Source organism: Canis lupus, chromosome 8, assembly GCF_011100685.1.
Source record: "Canis lupus familiaris isolate Mischka breed German Shepherd chromosome 8, alternate assembly UU_Cfam_GSD_1.0, whole genome shotgun sequence".
In the NCBI taxonomy this organism is placed as follows: domain Eukaryota; kingdom Metazoa; phylum Chordata; class Mammalia; order Carnivora; family Canidae; genus Canis; species Canis lupus.
The window spans coordinates 59,776,680-59,795,524 of NC_049229.1; the positions used below are offsets into that span (position 1 = coordinate 59,776,680).

General features: G+C 44.6%; 1 long non-coding RNA gene across 1 annotated transcript; it reads right to left on the reverse strand.

Moving 5' to 3' along the window:
* Positions 1 to 3,181: 3,181 nt before the first annotated feature.
* On the reverse strand, positions 3,182 to 18,248 carry LOC111097132. The gene is made up of 4 exons (XR_005363654.1): positions 18,180 to 18,248; positions 11,228 to 11,329; positions 8,353 to 8,397; positions 3,182 to 7,151 (listed from the first exon to the last, which is right to left on the reverse strand). It is a non-coding gene; the product is annotated as an uncharacterized LOC111097132 (long non-coding RNA).
* Positions 18,249 to 18,845: the final 597 nt, after the last annotated feature.

Genomic DNA, 18,845 nt, shown 5'->3' on the forward strand with positions numbered 1-18,845 from the left:
TAGTGCATCCAGACCCTCACACCAGTTCCCCATTTTCCCCAACACAGACGGGTCTATCCAAGGCCAGTACCTCACAGCCTAGACTAGCTCCAGACCAAGGCTGACCTGAGGAAAGAAATGGTTGAATCATTTCAGTCCTCCCCTCTTGCCCTTCTGACTTCACCCATCTGGCAGGGCTTAGCTTTAGATTTCTTGCCTCTCAAGTGACAGGGGAGTGGTGCCTATCCATGGTGGCAAGGTACAGCCCTGTGCCTGGGACCACTCTAGCTGACATCTCAACCTCCAAGCCCCAGGACTGTTTCCTGAGCTCCCACACATCCCCTCAGGGCATTTCAATTGTCCATTCTAATACCAGAGCAATCAGGGTTCTTGCAGAGTGGGGTTCCCAAACCCAGATCTGTGTGCCCTACATCATAAAACTGGGTTTCTGCCTTATACTCTGTATTCCAAGGTCCCTTTCTGGTTCTCCAGTCTGATTCTCTAGATTGGCTGTTCTGATTTTCCAATCCCCCAACTGACAGAAGCCCTAGCCCTAAACACAGTCAAGTCAGGATCGTAGGACCCGGCAGTGGGCTCCCTCTGCTGGAAAGTGGATCTCCACGCCATTCTCCTAGCATGCTCTGTTGGGCCAGATCCAGATCTAGAGCAGAAACCTCCTCTTTTGGATGCTTTTCCTGACTGTCCCCACCCCAGCAAGGCGAAGGGCTTTGCCCTAAGGTTGAAGAGCTCCCATGTAGTTTGTCTCTAGGATAGTGTGTTTGTATTCCATTGTAATTCTGCTTCAACTTGAGTGCCATCTCTAGTAGACCTCCTTATAGGCAGGGATAACATTTCAACCATTTCTATACAACTTCAGTGCAAATACAGTGCCTAGCACAGAGAAGAAACAAAATACATGTCAATTGAAAGAACTTTGGATGGATGAATGAGCTGTTTTATCGATTAATAGCCAGCCTACCTGTACTTCTCTATACACCCTGATATTCCATGACCTAGATCCACCTTCATGATGAGAGTTTGCTGGGCCTCTGAGGAAAGCTCTGCCCACCTAGCTGAACCTCAGCTGTGGGGATCTGTTGCTGAGCTTAGAACTCCAGAAACTATCCCACCCTACTGGTGATGTTGGTGATAAGATGTCCAGCACAACCCCAGCCCTTCTGACCACTCCCTACTTCGATCATGTTTCATAGAAAGCCAGTTGTCCAGTGGCACTAATTCTGACGTGTAACATAGCACCCTTTGAAGTGATGGTCTAAACTTGTGCCATTTTTGGAGTGGCATTGACACATGTCTCCTTAAATAATATTCCAATGGTAATGACTCATGTTTCGCAAGCAACAAAGTTCACAGCCTATGGAAAAGAAAAGAGGAAGAACAAGGAAGGGCATTTTATAATTTATCCAAACAGTAAGTACCAAAAATCTTTTAAAGTTCTTAATCACTGAACACCAACAACATATAGAGAACTTGCATTTAACCGTGAGTGTAAACAGGTTTTGGAGTATTGTGTGTAGTTTGTCCCAGTACCTTATGAGAGTAAACAGGGAACTGAGTTCAGGAGAGTCTATTTCACAGGGAGGAGATCTGGAGGGGCACCAGGACCAGGGCATGGGACTCCACAATGCTGGACTTTCCAGAACAGTCCTGATTTCAAATATTCCGTCCCGTTGTACAGCCAAACAATATTTCAACACTTTCTCATCCAAACTGCATCTCCTGGACCATCTCTTACACATGAGAGTCCCTGTGTCCTGATTTGAGGGGTGGAAAAAAATGGCACCCATTGATAGTTCCCAGTAGAGATAGCCTCTAACTTGGGCCTTTTATAGCTATATCTGCACTCTCTGTGTAAAGTCCTTCATTAGATAGATCAGAGGGGAGCTTCTCAAGCTTCTCTGAGAATCCTCAGAGAGTCTATATAGATAACACCCACTCCCTGGCAGGAGTGAGAAGAGTATTAAAGCAGAAGGCTCTGAGAGCATCCTCACCAGCAGAAGGTGGGCAGAGCGTATATGCAATGGCACAGGGTTTGTCTGATGGGGCAAGAAACTGGAAGAGATTCCAGGCATTGGAAAACTGCAGTCACTGACATCTCAAATGGAGTTTCCCTATAGGATCATAAAAAGCCTCTTTTTGATAAATTGGGATCAAATTATTTCTTTGAGGGGGGGAAGAGATCAAATTATTTCAAGTGTGAAGTACTAAACTGTCTAACTGAATGTATCCATAGAGTTCCTGAATTGGTTCCTCCCGACACCCAGGACACTGTAGGAGGTGATCCTCTTACTGACCGCTCACCAAAGTCCTTACTCTTGGCATTATCTGGTTATCATAGTCCATCTTTCCTAGTCATGAATTTGGTACATTTATTGTCCTGGGTCTAAGTGTTGTAACATTTTTGGAGGTATTCCTCTCAGCTTTGTCTTCCCTAACTCATGCAGCAGCCCAGGGCCAGGTAAGAGGTAATTCTTCTTCAATCCATTTTATCAGAGTTTCCCTTGCTGGTGCATTCATACCAGGCACTACTACCCAGGATTCTCCAATTCCCTTCATCATGCGGCTAGTACATCTCCATCTCTAGCATCCAATAGGTATTTCAGATGTGAGTAGCTGTTAAAGACATCCAGCCAACCATTGTCCTACACCACAGTTGCAGTGGGCAGATGGCATGTTTTCTGGGGGAATAAATAGGCTCTTGATACATGCCCCAAAAAGAACAAAACCAGTTTTCCATGAATGGGAAGCTCACAGTGCACAGCATTCCTCCTCTCTGAACATCCCCTAAGACATAAGTTCAATAACATCAATGTTCCTGGCATCACTTTGGTACCTAGCCAATACCTTAAAGGAGGATTTCAACACAACCTCTGGTGTGCAAAAAAAAAAAAAAAGTAAAAGGCAATGACTCTCAAATCAGTATCCATGGGTTGGCATCAAGGGAACCATAAACATACTGAAATTGTATGCAATGTTTTTCCTTCTTTCTGAAAAGAAAAAAAAAACTATTTTCATCAATGTTCATAGAGATCCCAAGGGATGTTAAATTCTACTACTATAAGGGAGATTTCAGAGTCACCCTCTAGTTTTCCATAGAAAATGTAAAATACACCATTTTCTTGTGCCAAAATTGGAAAAATCACTGGCAGGAGCCGTTTAAGATAACCAAGAACATAACCCCATAGCCTTCCAGTTCTGTCAACCTCCCCCCCCTTCACAGGCAATTGCCCCATCTTCCCCTGGGTACCTCTGTGGCTGACTTATCCAGCTCCTGCTCACTGCCCACACATTTTGATGACCCTGCTTGGGGTCCCAGGGTTCATCACTGGAGAACCATCTGTCCCCATGGACACCATGGCCAGCTTTGGTACCTACTTCTATCAGGAAAGGCACAGACCAGAAGAGCTGTTTCTTGGTATCTCCATTTTCCACCTCCAGTACACTTTTTCATCAGGGAATCTAGGAAATTTCTATTGAATGCCACTAGGAGGGATTCAAAAGTTGGGAAAGGGGTGTCTCCCTTGTCCCATTGATGTAACTAAATGTTCCTATATATTCCTTGGCAGATGCATGTAGAAGACTATTGCAAACAAGAGTATTCCACTAGTGATTCGTCATCCAGGACCACTCTTCTGCTTCATCCTATTAAGATCTGACTATGTATTTTCCCCCTTCTTCCTTTGGCTTCCTTTGGCTCTTGATTTCAGCCAAGTTCCAGATGAATCACCTTCTCTGGCTTAATGACATATTCAGTTCTTGCTTCACATGTTACCTCAGTCCTTGCCCTTGTTAAAAATACTCTAACTTTGGCCATGGAGAGCATCCCCCCGCCCCCACTGTCCCGAGGTCTAACTAATAAACTCCCTCACTTTCCACCTCTCACATCCTCAGTCTGCCCATGAAAGTTTCTAGAAGAGTTATCATATTTATAAGTTTTTCAGATGCTTGGATTATTTCAGGGCAAAGAAGGGCATTTTGGCCATCACTTCAGGCAATAAATGTTCCCCCGTTTTGCTATTTGAAATTTCTGAAACCAAAGAAACTGAGTATTGTGCTGAAACAATTTTCTTTTTTCTCGATGGAAGATGAAGGCCTGGCCCTCATAGAGCAAATGTTCAGATGCTCCTTGCCATCTTGAGGAAAGCAATAACCAAGGAGGGGCTTCCCCTTCCCTTGCATTCTCCACATCCAGCAAGCTGGACCTCACCCTGACAATTGCTTCTTTTCCACTTGGCCTTAGTGGCTCAGGATGGCCTGCAGGACACCTATTGTGAGATATTTTCTGGACTTGCTGCTTTATCTTACAGGACTACTTCCTCCTGTGGAGCAAGAAGGATGCTGTAGCCCCTGGAACACTGTCCCTGGTCCGGATCTGCATATTCCCTTGAGGACCTCACGGTCTTTCTTTCCTTCTCGGAAACCATCCATGAACAGATCCATCTGGATGTGAGTTCCCTGATTAACTAGGGACTGTTGTTGGTAATTGGACAGGATGGACTTGGGTCCATCACAGGGCTCACCCATCTCATGGAGTGATGAGGTTGTTTCCCCAGGAAGGCAGATATCACATGATACCTGTCAGCACGCCCCAACTCTTTCCAGAAGGCATCCTGTCACCCAACTTCCTCTCTCTTTCTAGTCTCTTTGTTTCAGTTCTCTTTTGCTCCTTGCCCTCCCCATCTCTTCAATCAAAATCCAAGTACACACCCAGAAAGACTGAGAAGGAAAAGGGGTAATGCTTGGTGAGGAAAAGAGAGTAGAAGAGATGACACATTCTAACTCTTTATTCCACCACTGAAAACACTGGTCCTCTCCAGTGAGTAGCACACTCAACCACCAAGCTACCGGCCTCTGAGATTTTATAGAATGAAGGTGACAAAGATCTGTGTGAAACAAACCCTCAGACCTGATTATGTCTTCACCTTTGGATCATGGCAGTGCTCACCTTTCACTCAACAACAAAGTCATGCACCATCTACTTTCTACCTTTGTCAAGGAGGCAGAAAGGGAGGGAAGAATGAGCATCCAGAACTGCAGGACCTAAGGATGGTGTCTGGCTGTGCCAAGTCTGAGTCAATGCACTGCAGATTCTCCATTTTGGACTGGCACAGCCAGAGCATGACAACAACCACTGTCCCTTCCAGAGCTTTCACAAGCCCCATGGGCCTCCACATGTATTGAAACATAACTTCTAAAGTTATTTGAACCCAAACTTACACAAATATTAATTGATACAGCACTCTCCAGGTATCTGGCCTGTGCCTTAGAGCTCTGATTTTTCATGGGTGGGAAAGCTTGGGTCCCAAAAGCCAAGCGTTTCCTCAAAGGCAACAGAGCCCTTCTTCACCCAAAGACCACTCGAAACCCAAACAGCCTTCACTAGTCCATGCTAGTGGATGCTTTTGTTTATTCATCATAAACCTAAATAGCTGGTTTCTGAAGGAGAACACTGCAAGGAAAGTCTGTGCAAGGTGATTGAAACAGGAGTGTTTTATAAGAATTGGGGCTTTTAAGGGGGCCTGGAAAAGAATCAAGAGACAGGACACCAATGTCCTTAAAACAGTCTGTGAACCACCAGGAATTCAATCCTTGTAGTTATTTCTCAGGAAAGGAAACCATGTATATGGTTCAATGAACTGATAATCAACAAATACTGTGTGTGATACTTGCCACAGAGACAGGGGGCAGAATCTCTAGCTCAGCCCTGGGTTTGATTTTTAGCCATTTGTTCTGCAGGTAGAGTTGAGCAGACAAAAACCCTGTCCCCTTCCCATGGTTCTGTTTGTCAATGCTACTACACAAAAAGACAATCGGGCTCATTCTTGATGTTGGCCCCTCCAGGTCAATGCACGGTAGTCTTCAGGCAGGGATAATCATTGTCTCTACAAGCTAGACATCTTGCTAAACTAAACCAAATCCTGTTTGGGTGGCAAATTGAGCAGCCTGTTTACCCTGGAGGGGTAGGTAGGAAGAAGAGAGGGAGGGAGGAAGGTAGGAGGACCTGTCTTGCATGTGGTAGATTTCATAGATGATGAAATAGGAGGAAAAGTAAGGCTACTGCTACTGCAGAGGAAGGCTGGCCATAGATGCAGAAGTGGACCAGGCCATAAAGAAGAAAAACAAAGCCAAAACTCCTTGGCCCTTTGCTTTATTCCCCTTTACCCAAGGGGGAGTTCTCTGCTGCCGAGGCCCTGCCTTCAGGGAGAACATAGTTCATGTCAAAAGGCATCTCAATGCCTCATGGTGGATGGAATGTAGCTGGGGGTGCAGGAGGCAGTGTCAGGGTTGTGCAGCCTGAAGCCCGGAGAAGGAAGGAAACTCGTCATAGAAAGGGTCATAACTATCAAGGGGAGACCACTGTGTTTGAAAGCCCATTTTCCTGCTCATCAAGTACTCGCCCAAGGTTGTGTTGAACTCAGTCTTGAACCGTCAATTCCATGAAATTTCCCAAGCGGCCTATTCATTCAGTAGGTAGCACACTCAACCACCAAGCTACCGGCCTCTCCCCGGGGCAAAGGTAGTAAATCCCGCAGAAGACCTAACACAGGGAATTCGCAGGCTCCTCAGGTATGAGCAGAGCAGGGAGTTGGGTGCAGGCTCCTCCAGCCCCTATCCAACCTCCCCCTCTCTCTATCATACCCACGTTCCACATTGGGGGAAGGAAACAATTTCTATGGAAAACAATCAGAAGTTTCGACTGCTTCTGACTTCTGGGGAAGCCCCATGATCCCGCGGATGGTTTTTTCTACTGAAATATCCATTTGACTGACGGGCCCTTAGGATGTGAGACATGAGGCCACTGACTAAGCTGGTCTGGGTGGGTATGGATTAAGCCAAATAGAACTCAACTGCTTCGTTCAATAACACAAGCAGAGCCTTGGAGCTGTCTGCAGAGGCTGCAGTGAGGGGCCTGGGATCTCAGAAGAAATGGGGAGGCCGTGAGGTCAGCAGCAATGTGGGTGAGGCGAGGGGACCTAGGAAGAGAGGGGGCCTGTGAAAACATCCACACAGCCCAGGACGGCTAATGAATAACATCCAGTCGTAATGCCTGCTGTGCTAAAATCTCTCCCACTAACCCCAGGCCTTCCCTTCAGGTACACAGAGAAGTAGCAGCGTTTCATTCTGGGCTGACGGAGGGCAGGGCAAAAAAAACCCTAAAAAAGCAAAAGAAGGTGAAAGAATTAGGCCAGTTCAGGAAAAGGGAGAGAGGAAAGAACTAGAGAAACCCCAGGCTCACAGAAAACCCTTGGGTACGCTGGGGAAGGCCTGAGACCCTGGAATGGGGGCCCCAGCCTGGTGATTTAGTCACCAGAGGGAGAGCGACTGGCCCGGGAAGCAGGGGGACACAGGGCCTGAGTTACCAACCAGGGGACTCAGGAGTCTTACGGGGACCTTCTCACCTCCACGTCACCACATCTGCCCGGAGAGCAACCAGTTACACGCAGGCTTAGCCAGAGGCCTGGTCTGGAGGCTCCACTTCTCCTACCCCGAGTTCGCTTCCCAGGCGGGCACCAGCATCCCATCACACTCTCCTTCCCTCGGTTCAAGGTCACTCGTGGAGAAATGTTCCCTGTCCCCACTTCCTTCTGTCATTCTACCCGCCCGAAAACCAATGAGAACCAGAGCGGGGAACCCCTGAGGGCCCCCCTTCTGTGCAGCTTTCCTGTGTGTGGGGGGGGCAGTTGATTATAAAGACTTTCATTGCCTCGAGCACTGTATCTTCCCCCAGGCTTAGTAAATGGAGGAAATACAAAAGGAAATCCATCAATCATTCAATGAATGACTAATGACAACGTTCCCTCAGAGTTTGTGGGGCAATATTACACAAACAATCATCCATTCTCGTCGTTCTAATGCTCCATCCGAAATATTTGACAGGCTGCCTAGCGACTGCACAGGCTGTCTGAAGCTGAAAGCCACCAGGTCAAGGCCAACTTTTATTACTTTTTCCACAGGAAATATATACTACTTGTATTTCTGAAATCTTGATATATTTTTTTTTTCTTTACCAGGCCTACCCCGGCTGTATTCTGAATCAGTTCTGTCATCATTTCTAAATACTCCTGATCCATTGAGGCAGGATCAATCCCATGGGATTCAGGGCAGAAATATGATTGTAAGTGTTAGGAAAAACTGAAAGACCCATGTTGCTCTACGAAAACTCGGATTCTTTCTCCAGAATGTCCCTTGGCTTCCTCCAACCCCACAGCCCAACATGCTACTTTTACTTCCTTAGGACACAGAAGCAACATGAAAATGTGCAAAAAAACAAAAAAACAAAACAAAACAAAACAAAACCCACATACTTTCTGGTGCCAGGGAGTCTGGGACTTTGCCGCTTACCAGCGTGCTTACCTAAGGCAAGCCCATCTGTTTCTCTCTGAGCATCAGTTTCTGCATCTGTAAAATGGAAATAATTTTTCTACCTGGCAAAGTCCTTACAAGAATTAAAGTATACAATGCATGTCAGGGGGCATGGCTGAGTGTCAAGCAGAGAGGGGGCCCTCAGGGAAAGTGTCTTTCCACCTCTCTCCTTCTTTCCAGCTATCCAGACTGCTTCCCTTTATCCTTTGACATGAGGATCACTTCCTAATTTGGGGGAGATGGCGGTTAGGAATGAGCTTCGCATTTCTGTTTTCATCTCCAGAATGTCAAGTTCAACTCCATCCTCGGATACCAAGGTATGTAGAGGACTCCAGGCCTCCATCTAGCAAATGGGAAGTGTGGGCGTCAACCCTTCCCCAGCAAAATACTCCATACCCCGCAGGTGCCCCATGAGCTAGTCTAACAGCCCCGGAGCTCCCTGGCTTCAGACCACTGTGAAGCTTTGTCTCAGCTGAGCTAGATCAATACCCCCTCTTCTCCCGGAAGGAGAATGAGTTAACCAAAATACCGAATCCTTTCCTTATTCCTTTGGCAGTAGGCAGAGTGGGAGCACAGTTTTAGACCTTTGTGAAGGCCCGAGGAAGTTGAAGGGGTCATGGAAATCGGGAGAGTGAACCTGTTTGGGTCATCAGCCCATCACGCAGCGAGGGGCCCTGGTCTGGGTTCTTCTTGGGTAAACCTGTCACAGGTTAATGTCAGAAAGGAAACAAGCTGTGCGGAGACCTTATGTAAGTCAATTCCACAAGTACTGATTGAGCAACTGGGTTTTTCTTGGGAGCAGGTGGGTATAAAAATGAAACAAGGCCCTATCCTTGGGGAGTTCCTTCCTCGGCTCCGAGGAGGGACAAACACAAACAAATCATAATGACCATAAAACTATATGCATCAAGTAGCAGAAAACAGAATCAGAAAAGTCTTCCCTGTAGAAGAAATGTCTGAATTCATCCTCAAAGGGGGAGTGGGAGTAGAGGGGGGGATTTCTAGAGTCAGAAAATTCGGTGGGTCATTTCAAGCCAAAGGAAAACAAGTACAAAGTCCCAGCAGGTAAAAAACAGCAGTACGTATTTGGAACGTGTAAGAAATTTCTTCCCTAAGACTGAAGCCCGAGAACCGGGGCTACAGGCAGGGCCAAAGCCACATGGTGACTGTACCCAGGGGTGAAGAGTTGACCCATAGGTGATGGAGAACCACAGGGGAAAGAAGCAGGTGGAAGCACTGCTTGCAGTTTCAGCAACCTCGTGAAGAATGGGAACCTGCTGCTCTCTGGACAGTCACAGTTTAGGAAAGGAGGGCCTGAGAACAAATGTCCTTAGTTGCTCTGCTCTGTAACATCTATCCTGTGACCTTCAGAAAATACAGGGGGAGGGGGCTGACTCTTCTTAGCCAGGAAGAGTTTCTGAAAGGAGCGGAAGGGCAGGTGTGTGAGGGTAGGTATCCTCCACCTAAAATTCTGAGTGAAGAGCATTCCAAATAATTTGGATAAACATCTAAACCATTCAGATGAACCCCATACTGTCAAAGTCAGCAAGTTACCCATCTGCCTGTACTTTGATCCAATGTGAGTCCAGAGAATTCCATTGGGAAAACTCTCACTCCGATGTGCTCAGGCAGTAGGGAAAAGAGGCCTGTCCTGGTCCTCCTCGCCCCTTGGAAGTATTGGTATCAGGTGTAATCTCAAGGGAGTCTCTGAACATCTCTAAGGTCAGAAGAGTACATCTGAGACACAGGAAGGTCTCTTTTATTTCCAAAGTTCCACTATTTGTCTGCATTTGCATGGGGGAGAGTAGATCTAGATAGTGATTCAAATTCACAGAAAGAATTATTGAGAAGTACTATCCACTAAAAAATGGGGTGAGGAAGAAGCTGGAAAGAGAGGTATCCAAGTACTCTGCTAGAGGGGATGCTGTCAGCAGAGACCTGGATACAGGGGATGGGGAGCATCTTACATGCAGATGCCAATTTCTTGCATCCACAGAGCATTGGCACTAACAAGAAGTTTGAGGTTGTCAACACTTGGAAGACAGAAAAGAATTTCCCTCTCTCTAAAGCCAAAGGACCTCGAGTTTTCTTGCTTGGGCCTCTGGATTCTTCTCTTTCTCCACTGTCTATCATGAATGTCTATACTCCCAGCATGAATTCCTTTCTGCCCTAATCCCTTAGAGTAAGAAGGCCCTAGCCATCCACCCATATGTGGTAATCCATCCATCTTGTCAAGGGCTAGTCCCACAGCCAGCACAACCACAAGACTGAGTTTGGCAAGGTTGCCAAGGGGGCTTGGCCCTATGTTCCTGCTCTTATAAGGGAGCCTCTGCTAGCCAGGATCTCCCAGAGAATTTCCCCCAGGCCCATCTTCCCAAAGAAGGCAGAAATTCCTGAGAGAACTGTGTGTCTTATGTAGGTTTGTATCTGGCAGGACATGTAGGTATATATACTTCTATCACAGTCGGCTTGATGGAAACAGAGACCTTCCTGCCCTATCATTTCAGAGGCTTCAGTCCATTACATTGGGCAGTTACTCCGCATAAGGACTTAGCACCCAGCATGATTGGGAACACCAGGAAATAAATAGCATGACCCTGCTTGTTAACATCTTACAGTTTAGCTCTCCAGAGTTTCTCTGGGTTATGGAATACCCATGGGCAAATTTCCCTTTACACAAATTGTCCCTGAAGGCATCGACTAAAATTTAAGATGCATGTAAAATTATGCACTGCTGAAGTAGATACAAAAACCGTATAGAAAACCTAAGGAGAAAGAGGACGGTGGGAGGGAATGGAGAGGGGCAGACTTTTGCTTTCAGCCCCACGGTTTCTCAATCATCTGGATTCTTCCTTCACCAACTCACATTATTTCTGTGTTTTGTGTGTTATTCTCTCTCCACTTGCCCACATGCATCCATTTTCATTATGATTGGACCCTACAGTTGAAGCGAAGGGTACAAGTCTTTCTGAGGACATAAGAAAACAGAGAGACCCTAATTCATTTTGTGGTCAATCATGGCTGAATCAAAATGTTTAGAATCCATTCTTGTCTTTATGAGGTTAATGTGATTTGTGAAGTTTTTAGGTGGCTTCTATGAAATAAAAGCAAAAGAAATATATCCTAAAACTTTTTTGTCCACTTAGGGGAAATCTGACTTGTACATGGAAAAAGGTTGCTGCTTCTCATAGACATATAACCAAGTATGTACAGATAAACACATAATAAAACAACTAATGCCTAAAAGGAATACTAGCTGGGGGGTGCCCATTTGTGGAGGTAAGCTTCGTGAAAGTCTGGAAGGCTGTAGGACTACATGGGGGATCTGAGTCTTGAGTAAGGACAGGTGGGTTTTAGGAAGGGGGAAGAAAAAAGAAGGAGGGTCCTAATGGAAGAGGAAGTCTGCCAAGGATTTCTGCAGAGCCAGAGGAGTTAGTCTCCCAGAAGTGAATGGACCCATGGTTTGTAAGATTATTGTAGGCAAGCACCATGAAATAAGAGTGGACGGGGTGGGGTCATGATGTGTATGGCCAAGTACTTTGAAGATCCCCCAATGGGAAATTAGCAGCCACGTTCATATTCAGTTAGGCAGAGTCATGATATCAACTACACTCAGGGAGAGTGTCTTATATCTTAACTGTCGTAAAGTCCCAAACTTTCAGAATCACCTATAGACTGTCATCCAAAATAAATTCAGGCAACAAGAAAAGGGCAACCCATTTCTACAAACCAAGATAAAGAAGAACTAGTTCTTTTTCTCCCTGGCTAGTTCATCTCCCTACTCCGTACCAATTTACGTAATTTAGGCTTTGCATATGCAGCCATCAGGTACTTCAAGAAGCAGATGGAGAGCAGATGGAGGTTGAGACATCTGAGAATCTTGGGAACAAGAAAACGTCTGGAGGCCCAAATCATTTCCAAAAATGATAGATGGAGTCAAGTGTGTGCAACTTTACATATGTAGTCATAACAAGATATAAAAACAAGAAACCAAATTGCCATTCAGTCATATGATTTATCAGTCGAAATGAATTTAGTGAAATTCAATGCTCCTGGAACTAACAGCCTTTTCGCTTCTTGTTCCCTATTTCAGTTAGACCAATACCTGCTGTTATCCCCATTTCCTGGAGAATCTAAACTGCATAGGGTGCAGCCATTAAACATCATAGAAAGAGGTATTAATGTGAGAAAATATAATGCATTGCTAAATACAAAAGCAGGCAAGAGGGTAGTATGGTAACATTTTTATTAGAACACTGTAAGTATTACATGCATTTATATACATTTATAGATAAATCTGGGAGGAGGAGAAGCTAAATATAAACCAAAATATATTGTTATTTCTGCATAGACATGACTGCAGATGGATTTTTCTTGCTTTTCTTCCCCTGATAACTACTCAAATTCAATACTGAGCATGTACTTTTAAAGTAACAAAAGAACTGTGATTTTTTTGAAACTGTGTAAGTATGTGGGATAAGATAAGACCTAAGGATTATAGTTTTGATTAGTGGAGATTCCTGAGTCTTTTGTCCTTCCCCTTTTTTTTTTTTTTTTGACATTCAAACTATTTTTTATTTAATCTCCACCAAAAAACCCTTGTAACTTAATAAGAACACAGATAATTAACAAAGGGTGACTATCTGAGCATACACCTGGAAAAAGATGATACACAGGTAATAAGCAAGCTTACAAAAGTATGCTCTACATCCTCTAGCAGTAGGAAGTTGCCAATGCGAACAGCAGTGAGATGGTGCTGACACCTTTTAGAAATGCTATATTTTTTTAAAATTTTATTTTAAAAATTTTTTATTGGTGTTCAATTTGCCAACATACAGAATAACATCCAGTGCTCATCCCGTCAAGTGCCCACCTCAGTGCCCGTCACCCAGTCACCCCCACCCCCTTTGTCCTTCTCTTTGTAAGCAATTTGGCGATAGAAAGCGATAAAAGAAGTTCCTGGTTAATTTAGACCTGTTACCAGTCCTCCACTACCAGCAATGTGGGCAGTATCCCACATATTAATGCAGGTATTTCTGCAAGTGATTAAACTCATCGAGCTAGAGTGGGGAGTGGGAAGGGGAGTGATGGATCCCCATAAAATGAACATGGATGTTTTGAAAATAAGACAAATAGTAATTTCAAATATTCAATCCAAGGTGTTTGTATGCTCTCACATGCCCCCAGACACTTAGTCACCAACAAGGACTGTCTGAGTTTATGGCTGCCAGAGTGATGTGGGTTTCATTTAGAAGATGGATCGCTTGTGTCCTCACCTTCTGAATCATAAGCAGTTACAATTAATGCATCTCAGCACACCACCATGCAACACAGAAGAGAAGCAGAGTTTCTTGCTGAAAAGCAGAGTGGTATCTATCCCAGATCACCACTTCCCCAAGCCCTCAGTAGACCACCATAGATAGATAATGTCCTGCCTGCAGCCATAATGCCAAAAAACACACTAATATTATTTCTCTGAATGGCTTCCCTAACTCTGCCATCCAAAATGAATAGCTAACATGTAATTAATAAGACTTATCAAAACAGGTTTCTCCTCCTCATCCTGAAAACCCATTGGTAATTACCATTATTAGGCTGCATTCAGCATCTATAAATCAGGATAGAAACTAAAGCTGCCATAGATGTTTCCTACCTACACATTTTCTTTTCTTGGAATGGAGTGCCATCCAAGTTCACAAAACATTGGCAGCAAGATGGCAGACTGGGACACCAAGCAGGTGGGACAAATTCCCACAATGTCAGTATCTCCAAGATTCTTTTCCTTTGTCCTTCAAGAGATTCCCAATAGTCTCCATTTCTCTCCCTCTGAACTAAAAAACAAAAAACAAAGGCCAACAGCCTCTGAGGTATTCTAACCCTGGTAGTCGTAAATCAGATTGGGTGAAAAACACTATTTGAGCCAATGAGCTTCTCTTACCATGCCATTTTAGGGCTTTCTAAACTTTAACATATGTATAATCGCCTGGGGACCTTCGTAAAATGCAGATCCTTTAGTCTGGGCTGGGACCTGTGATCTGGAATTTCTAAGGAACTCCTACATGATGTTCACAATGTGACCAGACCATGGTCCATATTTTGGGTAGCAAGAACCTTGACTTTTCTGGCTCTGGCATCTTCTGTATCCCATTGGTTGAAAAAATTCACTAAAATCAGTTTTGCCTCATGGTGATCCAAGGTAAGTGAAATTTAATGTGGTGGTAAAGAACTTAACCCTGAGCAGGGCATATCATGAAGGAATTCCAGTACTTTTTGTGCCCTGGACATTCAGCAAAATGTGGACAAAAAAGGGAGGGGACAGCACAGGAGAGACATAAAGTGACATATAGGAGAAGACATATTCAAGGTCCTTCCAGAAGCTAAAAGGATGAAAAAAGCTGATTACCATATGCTTACCCTACTGAAGCCAAAAAAAAAAAAAGAAGAAAAAGAAAAAGGAAAAAGAAAAAAACAGACACCAAAACAACTCCAGAAACAGAACAAAACTGAAACAGAGGGGTTGATTTTTCTAAACTATTTTATCTTGGAATATAAAATGTTGAGAAAAGGGGGAAGGATTTTTCAGATGAAAAGGAGATCATTTTTCTGGTGCCTCCGTAGGTGATTGTCACTGGCTGAAGCCATCAGAAAACCAGTAACTAGGCCCTCTCTGCATTCAACACTAGAAATGCAACTGTATAAACACATGAGCCACAGAGCAGATTCATTCAACAGGTCACAGTAATGAGACTCCTTCATTCCTAATTTCCAATGTTTTATGATTACAGGACACACATGAACTAAGGATGCCTGGGGAGGATACATTTACTGCCTTCTTCGTGAAGCATCTGTACCTGCTCTTGAGTCTATCAAAGATGCCCACTCCTCTGTGATTTCCCCTTACATGAGATGGATAAAAGTATATTGGTGTGCTCAGATATCCCTATACCATAGTTCATCAAGGATACAAGGAATCATACACCCATACTCTCAGGTCACAGAGGACTCTGAGGCCCACATGACTTGTCCAACTCTGAGTTGAGGGAACGTCCTACCATGCTAGGAAGGGAAAGTTATTTATGGAAGAATCACAGAAGCTCCATGGTGTCTGGATTTGGATTCTGCTTGACCCAGATTCAGAACTCATTTACAATTCCTCTGCCTTCCCAATTTGCAAGCTTCAGGGAAAGAGCAAAAGGCCAAAAGGGGAAATGTGAACAAAAATGCATACTTCCTCTGCAGGGACTGCTTGCAGGAAACAGCAGATCCCCTGAAAGAGGTGCCAAACCTGAGAACCCAGCTATGAATCACTGTCCCAGGGACAGGATGGGGGCAAACCACACAGCAACTCTGGCAGGTAAGAAGCCAACCTCTGGCACCCATGTGAAAGATTGTGCTTGCACTTAAAGGATATTCTCTGTATTGTCCTAGACAACAATAGCCAGAAGCCAAAACTTGGACCTGCCCAGCTGGGAAAGAATCTAAGAATTAAGGTAAATGAAAGTATTCTCACGTATGCAATGTCTGTAACTTCCTTTAATTGTCAGGGTAAACATTTTTAAAAATTTTGTCAGTATTATAATAGGAAGAGAAGAGAGAAAGACAAAGGGACTCATCCTCAGAATCCCTGAATGTGAAGGGAAAGCATTTTGGATACCCTGACTCTCCACTACAAAAGATTTCTTGGGCAAGTGGATTTCTCCTTCAAGATGCAAACAAGTATAGTTAAGTACTGGCTTGAACAATAAGCAAGCTCAATAAAGACCTGGAAAGTCTGAACTCTACCTCTCCAACAGTCAGAGCTTCTGTGTGGACCTTGCCAACCCCAAAAATAGCACCATCTTCGAAATGTTAAATCCCAAGTCCTGGCGAACATCTCCCACTCTCCATCCAACTCTTAATTCTTCCCTGGCCTTATACCAGCTCTTCAGTCTCATTGATCCTGTACTCCCCTCTTCCCTCCCAGCCAAACCCCTCTTTGTGGCTTCTCTTCCAGTTCTGGAAAGATTTATAGTGAGACTCATAGTGAATCCTTCCCCACCCCTCCCAACATCCTCAATGTCCTAGCCCCTTCTCTTCCAGGACCATCTGCCCTATTGCCAACCTTGGATCTGTCCAAACATTCTCCCCCTTCTATGCCTCAACCCCTGTGCTGCTGAGCACTGCTTGAGAAGTCACCACGCAGGGTCTGCAGCTTTTCCTGGGACTTCAGTGTCCCATAACAACCTTTTCAAATCCTACCACGGCTATTCCAAACTTCACCACTCTTACCAAATCCCCCATTGCATCTCCAATTCCCTGCCCTCAGCAGATGGTCTTGCATCCTACTTCACAGAGGAAAATACAGCCCTCAAAAAGGTCAGGCAAGACCCCCCGTACCTATGAATGTGTCCAAACATGTGTCCACCTTCATTTCATTTCCTTCGGAGAATGTAATCCATTCTCATGTTTGAAGCAATCCCTCACCAATGCTCGACATCCAGCCTCTCTCTCCCCTCTTTCTGGCTCAAGCCCCTGTCTGCCCCCAGTGCTTCCTCTCTCCTCTGCTCAACCCTTCTCCTCAGGTTCCCTTTGTTCAGCTTTAAAATGTGCCACAGGGCTACCATCCATACTTGTGGAAAAAGCAGTTTCCACTGATCTTCCATCTTCTTGTGCAATTGCTTCAGATTCCCTGCCAAGTTTGCCAAAGAAATCAACTCTATTGCCTCCTTCACTGCCTCCTTTATTAGCTCACTACATCCAAGCTCCTCACTCTCCCTCACTACTGAAAATGTTCTGGCAAAGGTTATAGGTCACCTCCTAAATGACAGTCCCAGGCTCAGTGGATACTTTTCAGACCCTATCTTACATGAATGCTTTACTCCTTCTTTCTCAAAAATCCCTCACCCTCTTCTAGCCCTGGCTCTGGTTTCTGTGATCCCACTCTTCTGTTTCTCTCCCCCCACTCCTGCTTTACTAACTTCTGCCAGTTTTGCTTCTTCCTTTGGCATGCCCTAAGGTTCTCCTCTTCTTGTTCCACATGTTCCAGTGGAAGGCTCTTACCCACACTCATGGCCTTATCTCATGGATGGGCAAATGGACCCAGAGCAATCAAGTCCTTTTCTAACCATCTCTGGGTCCAAGTTTTCTAAAGAATGTACAGGTATTTCATTGCCCGACTGATCCTTTCCCACAACTTCCAAGTCACAAGAAGGTAACCACTAAGTCTGGGTGCCTTCATATAGAAAAGGGTCTCAAGAAGTTAGAAAGGTTGAAGATGCAAGAGAGAGGAGGAAAGAATGGGAAAATCCAGAAAGAATGGGATTATTGAGGGCACAAGTGCAAGCCTTTACTTTAGAAATAAGCTGTGTCTCTAAGGAAGAAAACCTAGTATTTATTGAGTGCTTACAGGTGTCAGCAAGTACAAGGGATTTGCATATAATAGTCAATTTAAGCTCACAATAATCTGGTGAGGTATTCTCATTCCTGTTTTAAAGAAGAGGAAATACATGCCAAACAAGGTTAATTTGCCCAAGATCACAAAGCTAGTAAGTGCCAAAGTCAAGACTGAAGCCTAAACCACTCTCTCCAAAGTCATTGTCCCTAAGGCATGAGAGAAATAAAAGAAGGATCCTGGAGAGAAGAGAAATTGCAAGGTGGAGAGAAGGGAAAATGAGAAGTCTGACAAGCTTCTGGCTATGAATATGAATAGAAAGAAGAAAAAATATCACAAAACCTAATAAATTCAAAAACTTGGTAGAATATTGCCCAGTGCCTTCCCATGACCCAATGTCCCTTTCTCCATACAACCCAATTATTCTTAACCTTGAGATTTAAGGTACCTTCAGACACATAGGGAGAGAAGCCAGTACTGTCTGGCTGTGTCTCTGAAGGGATGCAAGTGTTAAGAGGAACAGGCCAAAGGACAGTTTAACTGAATGGAACCTTCATGAAGGCAAGGTACTACCACCACCCTCAAATCTGGGGGGAGGAGACTTTGGGGGGCTTCAGACTTTGATTGCTTTCACATTCCAATGAACACATGACTCTTCTTCCATAATCACTACTCATTTTCTTGTTCATTTCCCACTTGATTATAAGCCACTTCAATTATCTCAGTGCCCAAACCTGGCACATAGTAAGCAGCCAATGAATATGGGAGGGAGGGAGGGAAGAAGAGAGGGAGGGAGGGAGAGAGGGAAAGACAACTGGAAAACCTATATACAGACACAGATGAAACAATTTTAAATGAGCAGAAGACCTGTCTCACGTAGACAGCTAAAGATCTGGATTTAAGATCCAGAAAATATGGTAGAATTTCTGAAAAATTCAGGGGGGCTCAGCTCAATGGAAAAGAGGTTCAAAAGGTCCATAGTGGCCAAGACAAAAAGGGAAATCCTCAGGAGGGGAACAGAGAACAGTGTGCTCTAATCTTTATTCCCTTGAGTGCCAGGACTATAAGCTAGCACAAAGCCTGGCAAACAGGTATTCCCTAAAAGCATCTTGAA